This window comes from Sminthopsis crassicaudata, chromosome 2, assembly GCF_048593235.1.
Source record: "Sminthopsis crassicaudata isolate SCR6 chromosome 2, ASM4859323v1, whole genome shotgun sequence".
Lineage (NCBI taxonomy): Eukaryota > Metazoa > Chordata > Mammalia > Dasyuromorphia > Dasyuridae > Sminthopsis > Sminthopsis crassicaudata.
In genome coordinates this window covers 144,433,753-144,459,589 of record NC_133618.1, presented here as the reverse complement: position 1 = coordinate 144,459,589, position 25,837 = coordinate 144,433,753, and the positions used below count along the sequence as shown (strand labels likewise).

Below are 25,837 nucleotides of genomic sequence, written 5' to 3'. Positions count from 1 at the left end.
ATATTTGAAGATAAAAATGGTGTAAAGTGCTTATTTCCTCACCCCCTTGAGCACATTTGAGTTCTTTTAAAAATATATTAATAACTAAAGAATTTTTTCTTCAAGAGAATATACTATTTTATTAGAAATTTGCTATACATGAATAACTAGAATATATAATTTATGCAGCCCCAATCAATTAAATTTTTAGAAACATTACATAAATATATTCAAAGTCATCAAATTACTGAAGAAAATACAAAGGGCATGTTCACAAAACTTTTCTAAACAAACAAAAATACATATCATTAGCTTTTATGTAAATTTGTATAACTAAAAAATTTTTCCATAGAAAAAAAATCAACATAAAGCCATTACTTTTCAAATTATCTTTGTAGACTTTTTATTAAACAAGCCAAACAACATTTACATACCAAAATTACGCACACTTAATGAAAATTAGTACAATTGGTGTACATTAAATCTTTCTAAATTATATCATTTAAAATGTACTAAAGGAACTTATATCAGTATCCTCTCATTTTTTTTAATAGGTTCACATTTTTGTAAACATAAAGAACATACAAAATGACGCATATGTGTATAATCAATGCTTAATTTTTTAAGTGGCTCATCCAAATTCTGGGAAAATGTTTTTAAAACACAAATTCTAAATACTGAAATTGATTTCAAAACTTTATTGACATTGCAGTCAATAGTGAGAACATCCAACCAACTTTAGTTCATCATGTGATCTATTTCATTAAAAAGCACAGTCGTTGGGGGTGAGGGAGGAGATGAAAAATAGGAAGAAATGAAAACTCATGTCTTTAAAGAGAAGAATTTTTTTTTGTGATTTTACAGATAATATTGTGATTTCTCACAATTGCTCATTATTCTCAATCTTGCCATCTATTCTTATTCCAAGTTCATTCATACATAAAATGAATGGAGGCTGAATTCACCAAAAAGAATAAGGTACATAGAGAGATGTGATGAGTACCAAATCAGGAGGAAAAATAGCAATAGAGCAACTGACAATTCACTATAACTCTTAAGAACTAGAAATGTTGGTAGAGTGGAAGGGAAATCAATGAATTGGGAGAGGGAGGGAATTTAGGGGTAGAGGTGGGAAGGAAGTTAGGGTCATATATTAGAATGCTAGTGAAGGAATAAGTTGTCCCTGCTTTAAAATTTTGTTTCTGGCATGACCATGGAAACAGGTCACTTAATAATGCCACGCCTCAGCTTCTTCGTCTGCAAAATGAAGATAATACAAAGTAGGTACTCATTTCACATTACCATTTTGAAAATTAGATGAAAAAATCAAATATTTTGTGCATTCTTTAAATTCTATATAAATGTGTCAGGTATTATCATCATTGAAGAGAAGAGTAAAAATCCAAAAGTGATTTAAGACTAGGGGACAGAGGATAAGAGGTTATTCTATTCCCCAACTACCTATAGGTAGATAATGGAGAATCTTAAAGATTTTTGTAAAGTATCATGGATATAATTAAGAACCTAGGGAGATTAGCTGAAGAAGTCAGGAATTTAAAGATTTTTAGAGACCTTTGTACTAGAAATTCCACCTTTCATCTACAATAAAAATGTTGAGGCTGAGGACAAATGAGCTATGTCACAGTCTCTCTCATTTTGGGAACTAACACTTCAACTTCAAAGATGTTTAAAAAGCATTTTCAAAAATTTTTTGAAAAAATTATTTTCAGAGACATCTTGGATTATTCTAACAATGTTTCCTTTATGTCTCTTCCCTCACCTCCAATTAGTGAAGAAAGTATAAAGCAGACTCCATGACATCTTTTTTTGGTAAGTTCTGGAGACCAGGATTGAATTGTTTTTGCATTATAGAGTTTTATGAAATCAGATGGATCAAGAAAAAAAAAAGAAAAAACAACTAAATTATTAAGACAGAGAATGGTTTCAACCTGAAATTTTGTGTTTAAATTGATGACATTTATTTATTCACAGACTAACCAACCTTTACCAAAGTTTCTTTATTCTTCTAAACAAAGAGCAGCCTATTATCTCTTGGAATGCTATCACCTTGGGTGATATTTTAAGGATCCTTAAGTTATCTTCAAAATTCTGATTTTGTTATTCCGCTGATATTCTTCTCTCTAATAAGTCCAATAATTCAAGGTGTGATTTCTTCAGGAGTCTTGATTTTTCAGCAATAGTCTTCTAGCTTGAGTTATTCTTTGTAAATGAGTCCTAATGAATACTACATAAGGATGAACAGGAGTCCAATGTGGAGACTATTATATCCCCTTGAGACACAACATTTACATTTGAAAAGAAGTTTTTGTTTTTTGTTTTTTTTTCTGGTAGTTAAAGCAATAAGCTAAATAGAACTATCCTATGTGAACAATATAGTTAGAAAACAATTTTTTCCCCAAACTTGAAAATGTCTTAATGACACACCAGAAAATACTTTTAAGAACCTGAAAGAGGACAAAGTAGTAATAATGATGATAATTTATAACAAATATATTAACTGAATTATAAAATGCATTTCTACATTATCAGAATATAATTTCCTAGATTAATAAAAACATTTGAGACACATTCCTAAAATATTTGAGGCTGACAAAATTAAAATTAAATAAAATTACAATCAGAAATGTTTCAAAAAATATTTATGAATGCCCAAATTGACTAACAAAATAAAATACCCAAGCTGTGGAAATGACAATAGAAGCCAGTGGTTCATTCTGTAAGTAATCTGGTTAATCCATATCTGTCAATATGACACAGTTGGCACAACTTTAAAATAGTCCCACTTGAGGGGCGGGGAGGGAAGAGAATGTGAGAGTTTTTAACAGAATATACAAGAGAAATTCCCTTTATCGAAAACTTTTGATCTGGAAAATATGAGGAGGAGGGTGACTGTATATGTGTGCATGTGTGTATGTAATTATAGAACTACAATAAGCCCCAAAGAATCTAGTCCATGCTATGTCTTTCCCATAATACTCTTTACAACGTCTTTACCAAAGGATTACCCCAGCCTCCATTTGAAAATCTCCAAAGTAGGAATACTCTAGTCAGCAAGGCGGCCAACTCCCCTTTCTGACAGATCTGTTAGAAAATTCTTCTTAAATCCAACTGATATTTCTTTTTCTGCCACTTTCACCTATTATTCCTGGTTTTGCCCTCTGGAACAAAGTAGAACAAGTCTAAGCTATCCATATGACAATATCAGATAGCTGAAGACAGTCATCAACCTAAGTCTCCTTTTAGGATTTAACAAGCTATTCTTCTTGACAGAGCTTCCCTTCTGACGGCTTGGTGAAGTCTATAGACCCCTTCTCAGAATAACCTTTGTAAATGGATATTATATATACAAAAATCACAAAAAGAAAACCAATTATATTGAAATAGTTATCAAAATATAAGGGGAAAAAAAGTTCACAGAAGCCCATGATTTTCCATCAAGGGACACAGAGCAGGGGATGGGGCAGGGCCCCCAAGCATCCCAGATTAGGAAAGAACTCTGCTGAGACACTTTTTCAATGTCTTCTATAAAATGTATTTTACTTTTTATTGGGTGGCTAGAAATTTGGAGTAAAGAAGACCTGAATTCAAATCAGCCTCAGACACTGCCTACCTATATGACCACAGGCAAGCCACTTAACCTCTCTTTATATACTGTACTGTATATATAGTACGTACTGTATATATAAATATAAGCTGCTGTTATTATTATTGTTATTAACTAAAATGAAGCACAGTGTAGTGGGAGCAAAAAAGAAGATACTCTTTTAACACTGCCTAGAAGAGCATTGTCTTTTTCAGTTACCATGTTACAATGACAATATATTTTGAACTTGTACACTAAAATGAGAACAGGTTTAATCCTAGTTTTGCCACTTAAGCTTCTACTACTTGCTTATCTTTTCTAAGCCTCATTTTATCTTTTGAGAAAAAGATAGCTACACAGAGAAAGACAGACAGAAGAAGGTAGAGAAGCAGGGAGAGAAAAAAATTTATATATGTCCTACTCACCTCAAAGTTGTTATGAGGATCAAATGAGAAAATGAATATCAAAAACTACATAAATGTTTCTGTGTTACTATATAAAAATCTCTTCCAAACATTTTTAGTCCTATAACATTAAATTAGTTTCAGATTACAGTAGTAGCGGTAAGGGCAGTAAAAAATGATACTAAAAAGTTAAATCAACTATCAAACAATCTTGGAAGGAATGCTAAAACAAAGGAAGCAATAAAATCAAAGTTTTCTTTAACCTAATATATTATCAAACATATACAAATGTACAAACAACACATTGTAATTTTAAAATGCTTCCAGTTCCAAGAATCAGTCCAATAATCTAACATCAGTGAAGATGTAGGCTAGATAGGATAGTTTAAGACAGATAGGAAATTCTATAATCTCCAAATAAAGCTGTAGAGATCACATTTATTTTTCAACTGATAAAAAATTTGTACTAGGTATTCTGCCTTGAGGATGCTTGTTAGTTTTCCACACTTGTTTACTTTTTCCTAAATTACTCTTTGAAGCAGTACAAGATGTACATGCCCTAGACTTTTGTTTTCTTAGCCTATGAGAAACATAAGAAAGGAGGGTAGAATTTCTTCTCTAGCAAATTAGATTTATAAAGAATGACTAAAAAAAAAAACAACTTATTATTTTAATAACTAAGAGTTACCATACATTAAGCCCCAAACTAATAGATCAGTTTTGTTACAAAGCCACATTTTTTTCCAGTCAATTTTTTGGAACTCAAAATTTTTTCTTATTATCAACAATGTGGTAAATAATTTCAAAAATAACTTAGGAAATGCCTATTTTATACATAATACAAAAGTAATATTGACCAAATCCCATGAAAAGAGGAAAAAAATTACTGCTGAAATTCCTAATAACTTCATTTATATATCTCTCCTAGGCCCTCTGTTCACACTCCCCTGAGGAATGTCATTAGAAATCTACAAATCTAGCTGTGAATTGCTAATTGCCTGGGGTCTATCTCTATGAGATGCAACTCCAACTCAACATGTCAAAAACAAACCTCATTATTTTTCCTCCTTAAAACTACCTTAACTCTTTATTTCTATTAAGAATACTACCATCACTTCAAGTCACCTAGGTTTGCAATTCTGCAGTCAATCTCTGCTTGATTATTCATTATCTTTCACTCCAGTCAGAAGTCAATCAGCTGCCATGTCACTGGATCTATAACTACCGTCCTAGTTCAAGTCTTCAAAATCTCTGGTCTGGACTATTGTGAAGTCTCTTCTAACTCGGCATCCCACTAGTCTTTCCCTTTCTATTGCATCTTCTACATTGTGGCTAAATTGCTACTTCTCTAAAGCAGTGATCTACTCATATAATAGTAATACCGATAACTTTTATGTACTGCGTTTCATCTGCCCAGGACATAGATAATATGCCCTAAGCTAATTTGTGTGCCTTTCACACAGCTAATAAGTGTCTGAGGCTATATCTGAACTCAGGTGCTCCTAATTTTAGACCTATGTGAATCAACTATATACTGACCATATTATAAATTTCAGGTGCTCTGTATTACCTTAAGGACAGAATACACTTTTCAAACTAAGTTTAGCCTATCTTTCTAGACATTTCCTACTTTTTCCTCTCATATACACTCTTTATTCCATTCAAAACTGGCCTATTTATTGTTCACAACATCCCTGAAATGCCTGGATCCCTTTAAAGTTAAGGTGGGAGCCAGTTACCAGCATTTCTTGATTTCATCTTGATGAAACCTAATTTAGGATGAAACCTAAAAAATTATGGATTGCAGTGAGGAGAGATTGAAGGAAAAGAAAAAAGTTAAGAGACTACTCCAATTATCTAAACGAGATATGATGGAGCTGAACAAAGATAGTTGGGTTCAAGAGATTGTGAAGGCAGAATGGATAGGACTTGGTTGATGAGATATGAGAAGTAAGAAAAAGGGAGAAGTCAAACAATGTTTGCAGGTTTTAAGTCTGGGTGAAATATCAATAGGAAGAGGTAGGGGTTATTGCATCTGCACTTTATAGATGAGTAAACTGTAGCAAAGTCACACAATTAGTATCTGAGACCAAATTTGACCTAAACTTCTGACCCCCAAGTCCAAAGCACACTTATATGCTGCAGAAGTCCGATTATCTGGAGTAGAATCTTCCATTCCTAGATTGTTCTATTAAGTTACTGAAAATGGAGAACATAGTCAGAGGAAGGAGAACAGGATGGTGAGGGTACATAATTACAAGGTAGAAGGTCCAGTCCAAAGAACTGATAATGTTCAGCCTGAAGAAAAGAAGTCTTGGGATTACTTGACATTCATCTTAAAAACAGTTAAGAATTCTTCTGAGAAAGGTAAATCAAACATGCTTTGGTCCCAGAAGGGAGTTCAACACATTTTTTTTTTTTTGTTCCATGAAATTTTGTAACAATACAAATTTCCCCCAAACTACAATGGAATACTTGATGAATAGTGGGTTCCAAATCACAGGAGATCTCTCCAAATAGAAATGAGATGACAACTTCTAAAAGTGGGAGTTCTTACTCAGCACAGGTTAAAATAGATAACTTCTCAGTTCCCTTCTAATTCATGACATTTTGTGATCACAATGGACTCAAATAAAAAACAAACAACAACAAAAAAAACCAGATTATTTCTTCGCAGGATACTTAAAAAGATTAATACATACATATATTATTGCTTTAATCTTTATAATGTCCAAACTGGGAAAACTAAATATAAGTATCAAGAGCAACACAGTGTAGTAGAAAAGAATATCGACTGGACTTTGAGCCAACATTCCCAGGCTCGAGCTGCTGTTTTCCCTTGAGGAAATTCTTAACATTTCTGAATCTTAGTTTCTTCTGTAAAAAGTCTAGATCCCAGCTTTTTCAATTCTGCATCATGGACCCCTTTGGCAGTTTCAGGAAGCCTATGAATCCCTTCTCAGAATAATGTATGCATAAAATCATAAAAGAAAATAACTATATTGAAATAATCTTCCCACCCCCACACTCCCTTAAGTCTACCAAGAATTCTCCCCCTCTCATGAACTTTATAAATGAGGATAATAAAAGAAGTAAAAATCATGAAGAAGAGCCAATTTGATGGGTAATATTTTGCCAGCCACCCTAAAACACAAAGTAGAACAGAATCAGTGGATAACATTTTGTATGTCCAATAAAAAAGAGGGGTGCTATCCTAAAAATGAAAATAAATCTTGGTATTCAGTTTCCTTTTTTTTTTCCTTACATTATCCTAAACTTCAGGTGAATTCAACTAAGGTAAAAAGGTAAGATCTGCCTGAAACAAGTTGCTAATCTTTCTTTATAACAGTTATCAACAAAACAAACTGATTCTCCAAATGGAATATAACAGATATTTTGAGAAAGCAACTGATGCATGTCACCCTGATTTGTGCTTTTAGCATTATTTTACTGTATACAGTACATATTTTATTATTCTTTAGTACTCAAGCCCTTAACACTACATTATTCACACTAATGCTGTCTTAAATAATAGATACACTTAATAAAGACCTTTACATGAAGTAACACTCCTTGAACCTAATCCTTATATAAGAATAAAGTATACTAAAAGTACATATTTAACATTTCCAAAGATTACCGATATCTATGTATCCATGGAGCAGTTTATATGAATTCCTTCAACTATTCCTGGCTCTAGAAATGTGTTTCTTTTCCACAGTGTCTCTTTATTTATATTCTCATCCTTCGGAAACCAAGGGACTTTAAATTAATCTGACAGGAAATCTTTTTTTTTTTTTTTTTAATTGACTTGATGCTTTTTTTTTTAACCAATATGCCGTATTCCTTTAGGACCCAAAAACATGATGGCTACTGTGACAATTTTAAAAGAGACAATTTTATAGTTTCAATAAGCTATATTATCCTATAAACCAATTTAGGAAAATAAAAACATACTAAAGGTATTTTTGGTTTGTTTCTGAAAAGGAAAAAAACCATTCATAATTTCTTAAACATGAATTCCTAACTAATGTGAAGTCTTAAAATGTTTTTCTTGTCCCGGCATTACTGACAAGAGAAAGATTAGTAATTCCATGTATAATATTGCAGAATCATTTCCTCTGAGAAAATAAGTGTGATTTTGTTCTTAAACTCACCAGGAAGATGTTTTTAAAGAAATTTATTGCTACACACAAACTAGAAGAGAAGAAGCGTGGCAAAGCAGATGAGTTAGTTTCCAAGTTAGGAAAGTCTTGGCTCTAATCTAGTCTTTTGACACATACTGGCTTGAGGACTGGACAAGTCATTTAACCTCTCACTACCCCACAGCAGGTTACAGATAATATACTTGGCTAGACTGCTGAAAGGCATTACTACACTGCATATTCTCCAGACCTGAGATCCAGGTCCAATTTTTTTTAAAGCATTAAATTCTAAACATTTATACTATGCTAATTATTCCTTGCATTTTTTTTTTTCACATCACTCCCCTATTCCGTTGACGTGTGAACGAGAACAAATGTATTCATAGTTCCTGTAAGGAATAATCATTTTGCTTTCTTACATCCTTTATGGCCAAAGGAACTCCCAAGACAGACAAATATGCTTAATAATTTGCATGACCACCACTCACAGGATTTCCTAAATATCACTGAATTTTGTTAATCTGTTCATGTAATTTCAGAATTACCTTGCTCCACATTTTGATAGGCTACTTAAAAATTGACTCAAAACCTCACGTTTAATGGTCTCCCCTAGGATTTTTTTGCCTTCTCCTGAAAAAGCATGAAACCAGCCAATTCTTCATTCAGAGTCATGATCTAATCTTTAGATATTACCTTCAATCTTTAATTCACTTTTTACTTCAATTTTACTCTCCTTTTGGTCATTTACTTTTCATTGACCAATCCACCAGAAGATGAACTAAGAGAAAAAGTGAAATTGAGAATTCAATTTTTTTCCTTGTTCACCCTGTTCTTTTAACATGATCAAGGATGATCTGAAAGTTAGATGCAAATTGGGCTTAAGTGTTTTTGGATGTAGTTTGGGTAGTGTCAATATGCTAATGTAAATTCTATTTCTGAAGCAGTTTTCTAGCTGAAATTGTATTGCTGCTACCTTTCAGACTGTCATTTTCTGATTTATTTTCTCACCAATTATCTTTGATTCAGATGATCTACAAGAAAAGTATAAAGAAGAAAGGAGGTCGAGTAAACAGAAAAATAAGGAGTTACAAACAGAGGCTGGGGAAGAACAAAGGAAGGAATCATAAAAACTAGATTGATAAGCTTCTAGAAAACAATTATATGCAATTTCTACATGCATGTGATAGTTTAGCAACACCATGAACTTACAAAACTGTAGTATCTTTTCCTTTTTTTGGTTAAGATTTTATTAAAGCTACTGGTTTACCTATATATAAACAAATAAAACATACACAAAATTATTTTCAGGATTTCTAAGTATCATTAACATTTTCCAATACATTCAACATAAGGATCCAAGATTCTGAACATGCCACCACCAAAAAAATTTGCAAACCTAAAAAACAAAAAGGAAAAAAAATTAAACAATGTCAAAAGTAAAAAGACTTATTTAGAAAAGAATAACATTTAACGTAATAATTTTTATAGCAATATTCCCAAGATAAAATTTTAAAAGCCCTATGAAATAAGACTCTGTGCTACCTTGAACATGACAATTTCACTAAAAACTAAACAAACGTTTTTTGTCCTCACCATAAAGCTGTATATTGAAATGTGACTTTCTGGAAAAAATATTCATTGATTATTACATAAAAATAAAACTCAATTCATATAAACATGACCCTTTGTAATTATTTAATCAATATTAGGTCAAAAAATCATTCCAGCAATTTTTGTCTTGTGTATTTTCTTATTCTAAAAATTTGACTAATAATCACATCATTAACCATAACACAACAATTAATTTTCAGGATTTAGAATATATTTAGAACACAATTTTTTACTATTTTATGTAATTTGTACCCTCATAAATTGCTAGTGTTTAAAAATCACATGGTCAAGCAATAAAATTCTTCACCATCTGTCATGAATTATGTAACTTTTTAAGATTAAAAGGAAAAATAAAAAAATTTAATGGAACACATAACACTTAAAACACTAACTAAAGCTTATGTACCAACTGCCCTGAAAACAGTAAAGGGACAGCTTTTGTGTGGCTAAAAGTTAAGAATAATTCAAATCACAGTAAAGGCACTTTTTATTAAAATAAATCTGAATAAACATACAACTTAAGGATATTAAAAATTCTTCAATTCAGGCTTATAGAACAATCTAACATCTGTCTATTCAAAGAGTTTATGCCAAGAAAATCATTAGTTCAAAGTTAACATTTCCTGTGGCACCATTGAAATTACATGAAAATGTTCAATAAAACTTATTCATAATGATTTTAGTCAGGAGAATAGTGGGAATTTTAATTAGGATACAAATTTAGATCAGAGATAGAAAATAATTCAAAAACCTATGAGCTACTCAATTTAAGTAGAAAACTCAATCTGAAAATACAGAGGTTAATTTCTTTGAATGAACATGATCAATTTTCATGGGCATAACTGAAAGCCACAAATGTCATGATTCAACTCAGATTCAGATTCATAATCAACAAGATTCAACTCAACTCAATTCTTAAAGTTCTTAAGACAGACATTAAGTAGTGAGAATATAAGGTGCCATAACTTGCACTGTTTTAACACATACTATAAAATAAATCCTGTCATAAAAAATTGTCATAAATATCACTTTTTAAAAATCTGTGTACAAGTTTGTAAAGTACCATTTGATAGTCTATTAATTGCAGAATATGTGATACAAATGAAATATGAAATTATGAAAAATCATAAAATAATTTGGCTCCTTTAATTTGTCCTAAATATTATTTTATTATTTATCTGTGACCTTTTTATTTATCATTCAGAATGGAATGGCAACTTATTTGTCTACATCCTCATCAAATTACCATGTAATTACCTGTTTCAATAGCATGAATAATTAAAGTTGAAGATAAATCAATAAACTATAATTTACTATACCAACTAATTTTGCTTTTAGCAATATTATCACCACCTTTTTTCTTTTTAAGTATGAGGAACAAAAAAATGTCATAAAACCTCACCAATTTGAGACGATAGTGTAAAATACGATTAGGAAATAACGAAATCCCTTTAGAACATTGCTATATTATATAACTTTGGTATTTAAAACTTTTGACCTATAAAGATGTTTCAGAAGAGACAGTCCAACAATCATTGGATATTTAAATTCTTTTAATAATGAGGTGTTACACCTAATGATTCTACTGCATTTTTCGTAGGTAGTTTTGTTACATTTAAATTACAGCATATATTATTAAAGATACATTCAAGAGAAAGCTGTTTTAGAAAGAGACCCACATTTTTCTACTCCTCATTCTGTCCACTTGACTTTTCTTTCCATTTGCAAAATAAGGTTGGACTAAATGATTCCTAAGGTTCCCTCCCATGATTCTAAATTATAAATAAAATAAAATAATTAAAGATTAGTATTAACATTCAATCTTTAAAAAGAAAAAGTAACACACTGAAGAAATTTCTTGAGTCTCATGTTATTAAAAAAAATTGATTTCCCCCATTATCTGTAAATATATTTTCAGAAGAGGAAGAAAGTATTCAAACTGTAAATTTCTAATTAGTGAGGTTTTACCACAAATATTTTACTCTTAAGTGTAAATGGAAAAAGTTTTTAAGTAAAAAAAAAAAAAAAAACTATCCATAAATTCATGGATAAAGTTAATTTAGACAAAGCAAACTTCTTTGATCGAATTACTATTTTTTTATTTTCTATGTCAAATAATATGTAACTGAACATGTTCTGTTCACAAATTATAAAAACGAAACATCTTAAACAGGAAGGAGCTGGGGTAGGAGGACAAAGACATGGAAAAACATGAAGGCCTCTCTTATTGTTCCATTACCATTCTGTTTGAAGTAGTTTCAGGACGATGAGATCTCACACCTTCTAGTCAGAAATCAGATGACCTCAAAACAACCTCATTTCAGTCTTAGGCCTCATGTCTTTCTCTTAAAGCTAAAAATAAAAATACATATGAATGAACAAATGATTGTGAAATGATACTCTAGCATGACACTAAGAAATATAAAAATATTAGAAATCATTTTAAATTTCAGAAGAATGAATATGTACACATCACCACACAGAGCATCCAGTGATTATCTAGTATTCACTCTGATTTTTGCCAGTAATTTTCTTCCCCTTTTCCTTTTTGAACAATTAAATTTACTTCTGTTTAAAAAAATAATTTTTCACCTGTTATCTTCTGAGGCACTAATATTACCTTTTTTTTGTAGTTAGCTAGCTACCTACATGAAATACTCTTAAGAAAATGACTAGCCACCTTTACAGAGAAAGTAAGGTAAGTTTAATCAAACTATAAAATATTTCACAACACACACCTAATTTACTGCTTTTAATTTCAAACAGTACAACAAGGTGAATAAGAAGTTTGTGAAGTGAAAGTTTGGATGTTCCCCAAAAGGAGCTTTTCTGCAAGGACCACAAAGATACAATTCTGATAAATTTATTTTAAGTTCACAAAGCAAACTGTGGATTAATATGAATAAGGTTCCCCACTTATAATTCTATAATTCTTCAACAAGTAAAGAGCACCTGCTTCCTTCAACTTTCTTATTAAATGATTTTTCTATATTCTTTCCTTTCTTCTAAAATTCTATGTTATGATAGTAAGTTGATGTGGAAAGTAGGGTTGGGAGTGGGCTGAGGAATAAAGAGGTTAGAATTTCAAAATTAAGATATTTAAGATTTGTAAAACAAGAAAAGACATACCATTTAGAAACAGAATAAAATGGCACTAAAATTGTTCTTTTCTTTGGAAGGGAATTTCTGATTGGATGAAAAGTCTAGTTGAACAAAAAACCAAATATATATATAAATATACTGGGAGGAAGAGAAGCACTGCTATCAGAAGGTGAAATCCACCAGGTTAGACATTTCTTTTCACTTCAGTTTGGTAACTTTATCTCTAATCTTGCAGACATTGGTAGATAAGATTCTTCCTGGGCTCCCAAAGAATTCTCTTCCTCCCACCAAAGAAACTCTCCCAAAAAGACACTGAGAAACTCCAAAACTGGCAAATTAATCTAGTTTTGTCAGCATTAAGTTTGTGTTTTCCTAATACGAAATTAATTCAAAAATGAACTTTGCTTCCTTCAGAGAGCACTATTACTTCCTAAAAGTCACTCTGTTCAAAATTTAAATTATAATTATCCCATTTCTACCTATTTTTAATAAAGATTGTGGCAAATAATTTTAAAAATCATTTTTATATAAAGTATACTATTCAACTTATAGGTATCAGTTTTTTAATGACATTAAAAGGAACAATACCAATCAAGTAAGTAGAGGGGAGTAAAAATAAATCTCCTAGAAAAACAGCATCCTGGCTAAATACCTTACTTCTTTAATAGTGGCCCAAAGTAGGACATATTGATAAAGTTTCCTTAAAAAGATAGACAAAAATAAAGTCTGTTCCAACTCAACTGCTCTTTATTTTCCATTTAGTTTTATAAGACCTTTCAAAAGAATAAATGTTTTGTGGGATTTTATTGCTATAGACACATTACATATTCTACCACTAACGGATTTATGAGACAATTCACAGCATGGCATGATGGCAATCCAGAACTCTACAGGTTATGTATGAGTGGAGTCAAAAAATTCCTAAAGGTGCTAAAAAATTTTTAAGTTCAGGACCAGCAATGGACTATATATATCTATATGAATCGAGTAAAGTACTAGTCTAACTAAGTTACATTAGATATATACCCTAAATTAAAATTGGGATGCAATTCTATAATTCTTGTATAGGTCAGTAACTGTTTCAGCTACATTAGCCTTTTGAGAAGGGCTCAGATGAGTATCTCCCACAAAACTTCCTATAACGATGATTAACATAATAGTCAGTCAAAAATATTTCCTCTAAAATGAATGGATCACCACAGATTTTGCAAAAAGAGACCATGTAAAGAAACTTAAAATGATAAAATGATAAAAAAAAATCTTTTTGAGATATTTAATATTAAGCTTTTATGTCATGATAAAAAAAAAACTTTTCTTTTTTTTTTTTGGGGGGGGGAAAGTGGGAGATGTTTAGGCATTTGGGATTAAGTGGTTTTTTACCCAGGGTCACACGTTAAGTGTCTGAGGGCAGATTTGAACTCAGGTCCTCCTGACTTCAAGGCTGGTGCTCTATCCACTGTGCCACCTAGCTGTTCCTTAACAATATTCTTAATATGAAACTGTTAATTCCTTTACCTTTTTTTTCCTTAAGAAAATGCATGTTCTGTGCAAAAATGTGGCAGTCCTTTTTGTAGTGGCAAGAAACTAGAAACTGAGTGGATGCTCATCAGTTGGAAATGGCTGAATAAGTTATGGTACATGAATGTTATGGAACATTATTATTCTACAAGAAACTATAAACAGGATGATTTCAGAGAGGCCTAGAAAGACCTACATGAACTGATGCTAAGTAAAATGAACAGAACCAAGAGATTATTGTACATGGCAACAAAACTATAGGATGATCAACTTTGTTGGATGTGACTCTCTTCAACAATGAGAGGATTCAAACTATTTCTAACTGTTCAATGATGAAGAGAGCCATCTACACCCAGAGAGAGGACTGTGGGAACTGAATGCGGTTCACAACAGCATTTTCACTTTTTATTGTTGTTGTTTGCTTGCATTTTATTTTGCTTCTCTTTTTTTCTTGTGCAGCACAATAATTGTATAAATATGTATGCATATATTGAATTTAACATATATTTCTACCAAGTTTAATATGTATTGGACTACTTGCCATCTAGGGGAGGGCATGGGGGAAAGTGGAGAACTAATGTTGAAGAATTGTCCATGCATATGTTTTAAAAAATAAAAAGTTTAAAAATAAAAAGAAAACATGTTCTATAGTAGTTTTGGCCATAAAATAGCCTAAAATATGGTAAGTCTTTGTAGTAATAGTAGTTTTGAAATTCTACAGCATTTTTCTTTTCTTTGGGACAACTCCCAATAACAGTTTAATTTAGCATCTCAAAAGAAGCATCTTGTAATCTTAGAGAATTAAAGAGTTTAAGTGACTTGTCCAATGAGCCTGATATGTCAGAAAAACCAGGTAAATTCAGGACTTATCGGAGACTAATATACTATGCAAAACCTCTCTAACTTGATTCTTTACTGTTTCATATATTGAGTCTTTGTAGGCATTTAAGTGAAACCATGTTTTGTTGGGCATTGAGAAACAAAAGAACAAGTGAAAAAGGCCAACATCAGAAGTTCACTAGACATCAAAAGGCAAGAAGATAACAAGGTACTTACTACAAAATCAGAGCTAAGAAATATTAGCATCTAAACCTAATGGACAGATTTTAGTGAAAAATCCTGGAGGTCTACATATAAGAGTTTGGGGTTCCAAGTAAGAAGGCTAACTTTCAAGCATTCTGGAATTCAGACACAATTCGTTAAGCTAAATAATTGTTCATTTGTCCTGGAAAGGGAGAGACAGCAATGATAGGAATATGTGTTAGTTAAGAGGCAGGCAGTGATGATAGGAAACAGAGAATGTAAAAAACAAAAAGAATGCCCAACAATTTAATTAAACTACTTAAATATAATCAGTAATGGCAGTAGAAGTTATTTTAAGTAAACCATCTGTAGAAGATTATGTTCTGGTAAGCTATTACTAGGCATGAGCAGTTTAAAGAAGGGCCAATAAACTCCTTTATAAAACAAATTCAAAAAGAAAACTTATTTGATTTTGTCTTCTCAATCAAGAGACATTTAGGAATTCCAAAAGTTTTTTTCCTATGTTCTAAGAGAATGTTTATGCTTTTATCAACATTTTAATAAGAAAAATAACATATCTAAAGAGTGTTTTATAGTTTAAATATAGCTATTTATTAAAAAAAATACTAGGTTCCTTCAAAAACCTATGAAGCAAGTAGAGTTTACAAATGTCTTTAGAAGTCTGACAAATCATGGAATTATTTATTAATAAAGCACACATGGAAAAACCAAATTAAGACTTAGCTATTGCCATGAAGTGTTTCTTCCATATTTCCTATTTGGACATTTAACTAAGATTCATGAAAGTCTATTTTACTGTGGGTCTTGATCATTAATTTTTGCATTTAGTCTCCTCAAACTTGCCCATTCATCTATAATTGCACACTGTACAAAAAAAAAAAAAAAAAAAGGCAAAATAAAAGCCAAACAATGTCAATGTACGCGTACTGAAACAGCCTGATTTTAAGAAACAAAAACAAAAGCAAAAAAATCTGAGTGTTTGAACTCCATAATAAGACTGAAAAATTAAGTTTCTGATTTGGTTAATAAGGTCTCAGATTTAAAATAAATACAATGAATGACTTATCTAAAAACAAATAGATGGATTATATGTATGTGTCTACAATAACTTTGTTCTGTAATGTATATGTAATGTAATGTGTAATGTTCAGTTGGAGAATGGCTGAATAAGTTATAGTATATGAATGTTAAGGAATATTATTGTTGTGTAAGAAATGATGAGCAAGATGATTTCAGAAAGGCCTGGATAGACTTACATGAACTGATGCTAAATGAAATGAGTAAAACCAGGAGATCATTATACACGGCAACAAGACTATATGACAATCGATTCTGATGGAAATGGTTCTTTTCAACAATGAGATGTTTCAGATCAGTTCCAATGGTCTTGTGATAAAGAAAGGCATCTACACCCAGAGAGAGGACTGTGGAGACTGAATGTGGACTACAACATAGCATTTCCCTTTTTTTATTGTTTGCTTGCATTTTGTTTTCTCTCTCATTTTTTCCCCCTTTCTGATCTGTTTTTTTCTTGTGCAGCAAGATCATTGTATAAATATGTATTCATATATTGGATTTAACATTTATATTTTAATATGTTTAACATATATTGGATTACTTGTCATCTGGGGAAGGAGGTGGGGAGAAGGAGGGGAAAATTTTGGAACACAAGGTTTTGCAGGGGTCAGTGTTAAAAAATTATCTATGCATATGTTTGAAAATAAAAACTTTAATAATTTCCAGGAAAGCTTCCAATTGCATTTATATGTAGATATTCTTGTGCTAGTGTTATAAAATACAACACAGAACAATTCTGTTATTTTTCTTTAATATAAGCCTTTGTAAACACTTTTCTTCTGAATTTGGACTATTAATCTAGAAAAAGTTGACTGTCTCTCACTTTATATTAGGAAATCCAACCAAATTAACCAAATGTAAGAAAAATCCCATACTGTACTAGAAAACCCCATAAAGAAAATATCAAAAACATGCTTTCCCCTTTTACAGTCTTTCATGTCAGCAACTCATCAGTCTTCTTTACATTAGATTACTTAAAGCCTTGAAGGGAGCTGAATAATCAGCTCCATTAGCCTCCTTTCAATTTACATATGAGGACAGAGACTGAAAGGTGAAAGGATTTGTCTAAGATCGTATAGAACCCAGCTTCTTAAACTGTGGGTTGCAATCCCAAATTGGGCAACTGAATGTGGAGGTCATGGAATTGTAATTTATTATCAGTAAATGTTAAATTTATATATATATATAAATAAACTGTTTATTCAGAGTCATGTAAAGATTTCTTGAGCAAAAACAAGTGGAAAAAGTTTAAGTTCTGATAGAAAACAAGTAACATCAGCAGGTTCAAACTGCAGCTGCTGAAAAGCTGGCCTGCTCTCTGCATCACACTGTTTGCCCTTAGCCCGGCAAACTCTGAAAATGACTTCATAAGCTTGACAGCTGCCATGTTCATTAGACCAAAAACACATTGTGAAGGCAGGATGGTTGAAAGAAAGAGATATATATCTATATATCTATATTATATACAGAGATGACAAAGAAAGGAGAGGAGGGGAGAATGTCAAAGTGAGATAAGAGAGGTATAGAGGAAGGGGACCTGTACCAGTTATTTCATTACTATAAGCAACCCTCCTTTAGAGTAACTCCCTCCACTGTATCAGTGAAGTGCTGTACCTTTTCTACACGTTGCGACTTAAATACTCTTAGAGCAAAGGTCCTTAATCTAGGGTATGTGAATTCTTTTAAAAATATTTTATCTAATTGGCTTTTATTTAATGATATTTCATTTAATGAATTTTAAAACATTTTTTGAGTCCATAGACTTTACCAAGGTCCATAAAACAGAAAAAGTTAATAAACCAAAGCACTGCCTAAATAAAGTACTGACTACTTATGCTTAAATGCTTAACCATGGATCACAGAGTCAGTATGTGTCTAAAGTGGAACTTGAACCCAGGTTTTCCTGACACTGAAATCAGCTCTCTTTGTCTACTTACTACCAACCACTAGCTTCCCCTACCCTCCTTCTCAATCTCTCTCCACACATATACACTCCAAAAATCAGTTACTATTTGGTTATTTAGTTTTACTATAGGATTAAATTCCCTTCTTTAGGAAAAAAAACTAATTCTAATCAGACTAACAGTCTCATTAGTCTAGGTTACCTACAGATTTAGTGAATGGGCAGATTGATAAGATGTTATCATTTAGTAAGAGATAATTTAGTAAAATAAACAAGATCATAAAGGATTTTTTTTAAAGCTAGGTTTCCTTTCTAGGATCTGATTTTCTGGTACAACATGACAAATATGGAAATATGTTTTAAAGAAATGCACATATTTTATATATATCAAATAGCTTGCTGTCTTGGGATGGGGAAGATAAGGGAGGAGGGGTGAAAAATTGGAATATAAAGTCTTACAAAAATGAATGTTGAAAATTCTCTTTACTCAGATTTGGAAAAATAAAATACTATTGAGAGGAAAAAAAAAAAAAAAAAAAAAAGCTAAGAGAACATAAGAAATTCTAATTAGGTATAAATAGTCCAGTGGCTAGGATTTGGATAGAGGGAGGGTTGCCTCATCTTAAATGAAATAGTACGTTCCAACACATATCGTAAAAGACATCTCTAAATCTTGTATGTCCTCAAAAATATTTTCTTTTAGTTTTATGATAGCTGAACTTTCTACTATTTTTGCTGATGACTATGTCTAAAGGTAGTCCTTAAATGTAAAAAAGGGGAGAGGAAATAGGTCTGCAACCCACTCCCTGCAATCATTCACAATTATTCACATAATGCATCTCAACACAATACACACATACACACACCCCTGTTATTCCTTAATATTGGCCTTAAAATCGGAATCTAGAATCTCAAAAACAAAACAAAACCCATAAGTACATTAATAAAATTTTAAAACTTTTTGCTCAAATTTTACTGTTATTCTAGTTTTAAACACACACACACACACACACACACACACACACACACACCAGCTTCAAAGGAAAGGCTAAAGATTTTCAAGTAAAAAACACTCTGTGAACTGAGTAAATTACAATGTCAATGATGACAAAGAAGTCAAAGGGAAAGAACACAAGTAGAGTTTATTTTCTTCTTATAGGTGAATAAAGTTTCTGCTATCACCCCATACTGCTACATTAGGTCACTTTATATAGTTATTCCTCTCCTCCTCCCCCCAAAAAAGAGTTAAAGTTATCTTTAAGAATATGTAAAGGGACTTCCGGCCAAGATGGCGGCGTGGAGGCAGACAGCTGCTTGAGCTCCGTGTTTTCTCTCAGGACTTACTTCATGACAAGCCTCAGAGTTAATGCTTGCCCAGAAAAGAAACCCACAAATAATTACCAACAGAAGACATCCTTGAAATTCGCCAGAGAAGGTTTGTGTTTGCTCGGGGGAGGGTCGAACAGACTGGGCGCAGACTCAGGGCAGGCAAGCCAGAACAAGACAGGCAGCTCACACAGCTCAGACTGGAGAGGGGAGGGGTACGATCTCTGCCCTTTCTGCAAAAAAACTTTTACCCCAGTGCGGGTGTAAACACCGGAGGTGAAGATTAAAACCCCAGAAAGCTAGCATCTCTCGGAATCCAGCCACCAGCAACCCCCACCTGGAGTGACTCAGAGCCTCAGAGCACAGACTCAGCACAGCCATTGCTGTCCTGTTAGTGACTCTCTGCTGCACTATACCCAGCCTAGAGGAAGCCCATTAACACCATCCAGCCCCATCCCCTCCCAAAACAGACCAATTGTTTCTCTTGTCAATTTGTTTTCTTTGATTCCACTCTTGACAAAATGAACAAAAAATTCAAAAGGGCTCTAACCATTGACAGCTTCTGTATGGAGAGAGAGCAGACTTCAAATACTGAGGAAACTAAAAACAGACTGTCCCCAGAGGAATCCCCTAAGGGGGATATGATCTGCTCCTCAATACAAAAGAATCTCATAAAGGAAATCAAAAAGGCTCTCACAAGAGAGCTAGAAGAGAAATTAGAAAAGCAAAGGGAAGCTTGGAAAGAGAGCCTGGAGAAGTTTATCCAGAGTGGATAAAGCGATCAAATCATTCAGAAACAAAATTAGTGAATTAGAAAAGGTAAACAACTCCAAGGAAAACAGGATTAGTGAGCTGGAAAAGGTAAACAACTCCAAGGAAAACAGGATTAGTGAGCTGGATAAAGAAATCAGCTCTCTAAAAAATAAAATGGATAAAATGGAAAAAAATTCCATAGAAGAAAAAAACTCATTTAAAAACACAATTGGACAATTACAAAAAGATGCAAAAAAAGTGAGTGAAGAAAATACATCATTGAAAATTAGACTCGAACAAGTAAAAATGAATGACTCAAGGAGAAACGAAGAAGTAGTCAAGCAAAACCAGAGAAATAAAACAATTGAAAAGAATGTCAAGTACCTTATTAGAAAGACAACAGATCTGGAAAACAGATCCAGGAGAGACAATTTGAGAATAATCCGAACTCCCTGAAAAATGTGAGGAAAAAAAGAGCTTGGACACTATTTTCAAGGAAATTATCAAAGAGAACTGCCCAGACGTTTTGGAAACAGAGGGTAAAATAGACATTGAAAAAATTCATCGATCTCCTACTGAAAGGGACCCTAATATCAAAACGCCAAGAAATATAGTGACCAAGTTCAAGAACCATCAGACAAAGGAAAAAATATTGGAAGCTGCTAGAAAAAAGCAATACAGATATGGAGGATCCACAATGAGGATAACCCAGGATCTAGCAGCGTCCACATTAAAAGAACGAAGGGCCTGGAACGTGATATTCGGAAGAGGTTAAGGAACTTGGTATGCAGCCAAGAATAACTTACCCAGCAAAAATGAGCATTGTTTTCCAAGGAAGAAGATGGACATTAACGAAATAAATGAATTCAATCTATTCTTGATGAAAAAACCAGACCTACATAAAAGGTTTGATCTTCAAATACAGAACTCAAGAGATTTCTAAAAAGGTAAAAAGAATCTTGAGAACTATACTTCTGCCATAAAGATATGTAAAGAACAGATGTATAATTTGTCCTAGAAACTAGAGGTGGAAAGGAAATTATATCATAAAAAAGTGTAAAGTGATGATACTACATCTCATGAAGAGGCAAAGGTAACCTATTATATCTGAGAGAAAGAAAGGAGGGAGATGAACATAGTGTGTATCAACAGTCATTCAATTTATGGTGAATCTTCTTCCACATCATTGAAAAGTGAGAGGGAAGGAGTAAGCTAAGGGGAAGAGAATACAGAAATTGTGAGGAAAAGGGGTAAAATAGGGGGAGGAACTTTAAGGTGGGGGAGGGATACTAAAAAGGGAGGGCTGTGAAAAGCAAGTGGTGTTCACAAGTTTAATACTGGGTAGGGGGATAAGAGGGAAGGAAAGGGGAAAAGCATAAGTAGGGGATAATAGGATGGCAAGCAATATAGAATTAGTCATTCTAAACATAAATGTGAATGAGGCAAACTGCCTCATAAAGAGGAAGCAGTTAGCAGACTGGATTAAAAGTCAGAATCCTACTATATGTAGTTTACAGGAAACACATCTGAAACAGGGTGATACATTCAAACTAAAAGTAAAAGGGTGAAGCAGAATCTACTATGCTTCAGGCAAAGCCAAAAAAGCAGGGGTAGCCATCTGCATCTCAGATGAAGCAAAAAAAAATTTTTATCTAATTAAAAGAGATAAGGAAGGGCATTATATCCTGCTAAAGGGTAGCATCAATAATGAAGCAGTATCAATATTAAACATATACACACCAAGTGGTGCAGCATCTAAATTCTTAAAAGAGAAATTAAGAGAGCTGCAAGAAGAAATAGACAGCAAAACAATACTAGTGGGAGATCTCAACCTTGCATTCTCAGAATTAGATAAATCAAACCACAAAATAAATAAGAAAGAAGTCAAAGAGGTAAATAGAATACTAGAAAACTATGACATGATAGATCTTTGGCGAAAGCTAAATGGAGACAGAAAGGAGTATACTTTCTTCTAAGCAGTTCATGGAACCTATACAAAAATTGATCATATACTAGGGCATAAAAACCTCAAAATCAAATGCAATAAGGCAGAAATAGTAAATGCATCCTTTTCAGACCACAATGCAATCAAAACTACTTTTAATAAAAAGCCAGGGGGAAATAGACCAAAAAATAATTGGAAACTAAATAATCTTATACTAAAGAATGATTGGATAAAACAGCAAATCATAGACATAATTAATAACTTAACCCAAGAAAATGACAATAATGAGACATCATACCAAAATGTGTGGGATACAGCCAAAGCAGTGATAAGGGGAAGTTTTATATCTCTACAAGCCTACTTGCATAAAATAGAGAAAGAGAGGGCCAACGAATTGGGCTTACAACTAAAATTGCTAGAAAAGGAATAAATTAAAAACCCCCAAACAAAAAACTTGAAAAAGGTGAGATTAATAAAACTGAAAGTAAAAATCTATTGAATTAATTAATAAAACTAAGAGTTGGTTCTATGAAAAAACCAACAAAATAGACAAACCTTTAGTAAACCTGATTAAAAAACGGAAAGAGAAAAAGCAAATTGTTAGTCTTATAAATGAAAAGGGAGAACTCACCACTAATGAAGAGGAAATTAGAACAATAGTTAGGAGCTACTTTGCTCAACTTTATGCCAATCAATTCGATAACTTAAATGAAATGGAAGAATACCTTCAAAAATATAGCTTAACAGATTAACAGAGGAAGAAGTAAATAGTCTAAATAGTCCCATCTCAGAAAAAGAAACAGAATAAGCTATTAACCAACTTCCTAAGAAAAAGTCCCCAGGACCATATGGATTTACATGTGAATTCTACCAAACATTTAAAGAACAACTAACTCCAATGCTATGTAAACTATTTGAAAAAATAGGGATTGAAGGAGTCCTACCAAATTCCTTCTATGACACAGACATGGTACTGATACCTAAACCAGGTAGATCGAAAACTGAGAAAGAATACTATAGACCAATTTCCTTAATGAACATTGATGCTAAAATCTTAAATAAGATATTAGCAAAAAGACTTCAGAAAATCATCCCCAGGATAATACACTATGATCAAGTAGGATTTATACCAGGAATGCAGGGCTGATTTAATATTAGGAAAACTATTAGTATAATTGACCATATTAATAATCAAATTAATAAAAACCATATGATCATCTCAATAGATGCAGAAAAAGCATTTGATAAAATCCAACATCCATTCCTACTAAAGACACTTGAGAGTATAGGAATAAATGGACTATTCCTTAAAATAATAACAAGCATATTATTTAAAACCTTCAGTAAACATCATATGTAATGGCGATAAATTAGAACCTTTCCCTGTAAGATCAGGAGTGAAACAAGTTTGCCCACTATCACCATTACTATTCAATATAGTACTAGAAACTCTAGCCTCGGCAATAAGAGCCGAGAAAGAGATTCAAGGAATTAGAGTAGGTAATGAGGAAATCAAATTATCACTCTTTGCAGATGACATGATGGTATACTTAGAGAACCCCAAAGACTCTGCTAAAAAGCTATTAGAAATAATTCAGAATTTTGGCAAAGTTGCAGGATATAAAATAAATCCACATAAATCCTCATCATTTTTATACATTACCAAGACAATACAACAGCAAGAGATACAAAGAGAAATCCCATTCAAAATAATGGTCGATAGTATAAAACATTTGGGAATATATCTACCAAAGGAGAGTCAGGAATTATATGAGCAAAATTACAAAACACTTGCCACAAAAATAAAGTCAGATTTAAATAATTGGAAAGACATTAAGTGCTCTTGGATAGGCCAAGCGAATATAATAAAGATGACAATACTCCCTAAACTAATCTATTTATTTAGTGCTATGCCAAACAGACTCCCAAGAAACTATTTTAATGACCTAGAAAAAATAACAACAGAATTCATATGGAACAACAAAAGGTAGAGAATTTCAAGGGAAGTAATGAAAAAAAAAATAAGTGAAGGTGGTCTACCTGTACCTGATGTAGAACTGTATTATAAAGCAACAGTCACCAAAACCATTTGGTATTGGCTAAGAAATAGACTAGTTTATCAGTGGCATAGGTTAGGTTCACAGGACAAGATAGTGAATAAAAATAGCAATGTAGTGTTTGACAAACCCAAAGATCCCAACATTTGGGATAAGAATTCATTATTTGACAAAAACTGCTGGGAAAACTGGAAATTAGTATGGCAGAAACTAGGCATAGACCCACATTTAACACCACATACTAAGATTAGATCAAAATGGGTACAAGATTTAGACATAAAGAACGAAATCATAAATAAATTGGAGGAACATGGGATGGTTTACCTCTCAGACTTGTGGAGGAGGAAGGAGTTTGTGTCCAAGGGAGAACTAGAGACCATTATTGATCATAAAATAGAACACTTTTGATTACACCAAATTAAAAAGTTTCTGCACAAACAAAACTAATGCAAACAAGATTAGAAGGGAAGTAACAAATTGGGAAAACATTTTTACAGCTAAAGGTTCTGATAAAGGTCTCATCTCCAAAATATAGAGAATTGACTTTAATTTATAAGAAATCAAGCCATTCTCCAATTGATAAATGGTCAAAGGATATGAACAGACAATTTTCAGATGATGAAATTAAAACTATTTCCACTCATATGAAAGAGTGTTCCAAATCACTATTGATCAGAGAAATGCAAATTAAGATAACTCTGAGATATCATTACACACCTGTCAGATTGGCTAAGATGACAGGAACAAATAACGATGAATGTTGGAGGGGCTGTGGGAAAACTGGGACACTGATGCATTGTTGGTGGAGTTGTGAAAGAATCCAACCATTCTGGAGAGCAATCTGGAATTATGCCCAAAAAGTTATCAAAATGTGCATACCCTTTGACCCAGCCATACTACTACCGGGCTTATATCCCATGGAAATACTAAAGAAGGGAAAGGGACCCCCAAAAAGATCAAAATGTGCATACCCTTTGACCCAGCAGTGCTACTACTGGGCTTATATCCCAAAGAAATACTAAAGAAGGGAAAGGGACCTGTATGTGCTAAAATTGTGGCAGCCCTTTTCATAGTGGCTAGAAGCTGGAAAATGAATGGATGTCCATCAATTGGAGAATGGTTGGATAAATTATGGTATATGAATGTTATGGAATATTATTGTTCTGTAAGAAATAACCAGCAGGAGGAATACAGAGAGGCTTGGAGAGACTTAAATCAACTGATGCTGAGTGAAATGAGCAGAACTAGGGGATCATTATACACTTCAACAATGATACTGTATGAGGATGTATTCTAATGGAAGTGGATATCTTCAACAGAGAGAAGAGCTAATCCAATTCCAATTGATCAATGATGGACAGAATCAGCT

At 32.6% G+C, this 25,837-nt stretch overlaps 1 protein-coding gene and 1 long non-coding RNA gene across 2 annotated transcripts in view; both read right to left on the bottom strand.

Annotated features, from left to right (window-relative positions):
• The window catches only part of XKR6 (XK related 6), a 356,255-nt gene that overhangs the window by 267,707 nt on the left and 62,711 nt on the right, over nucleotides 1-25,837 (bottom strand). The window lies entirely within an intron of this gene.
• LOC141555012 (uncharacterized) lies at nucleotides 7,768-20,590 on the bottom strand. The gene is made up of 3 exons (XR_012486047.1): nucleotides 11,983-20,590; nucleotides 11,423-11,515; nucleotides 7,768-9,528 (listed from the first exon to the last, which is right to left on the bottom strand). It is a non-coding gene; the product is annotated as an uncharacterized LOC141555012 (long non-coding RNA).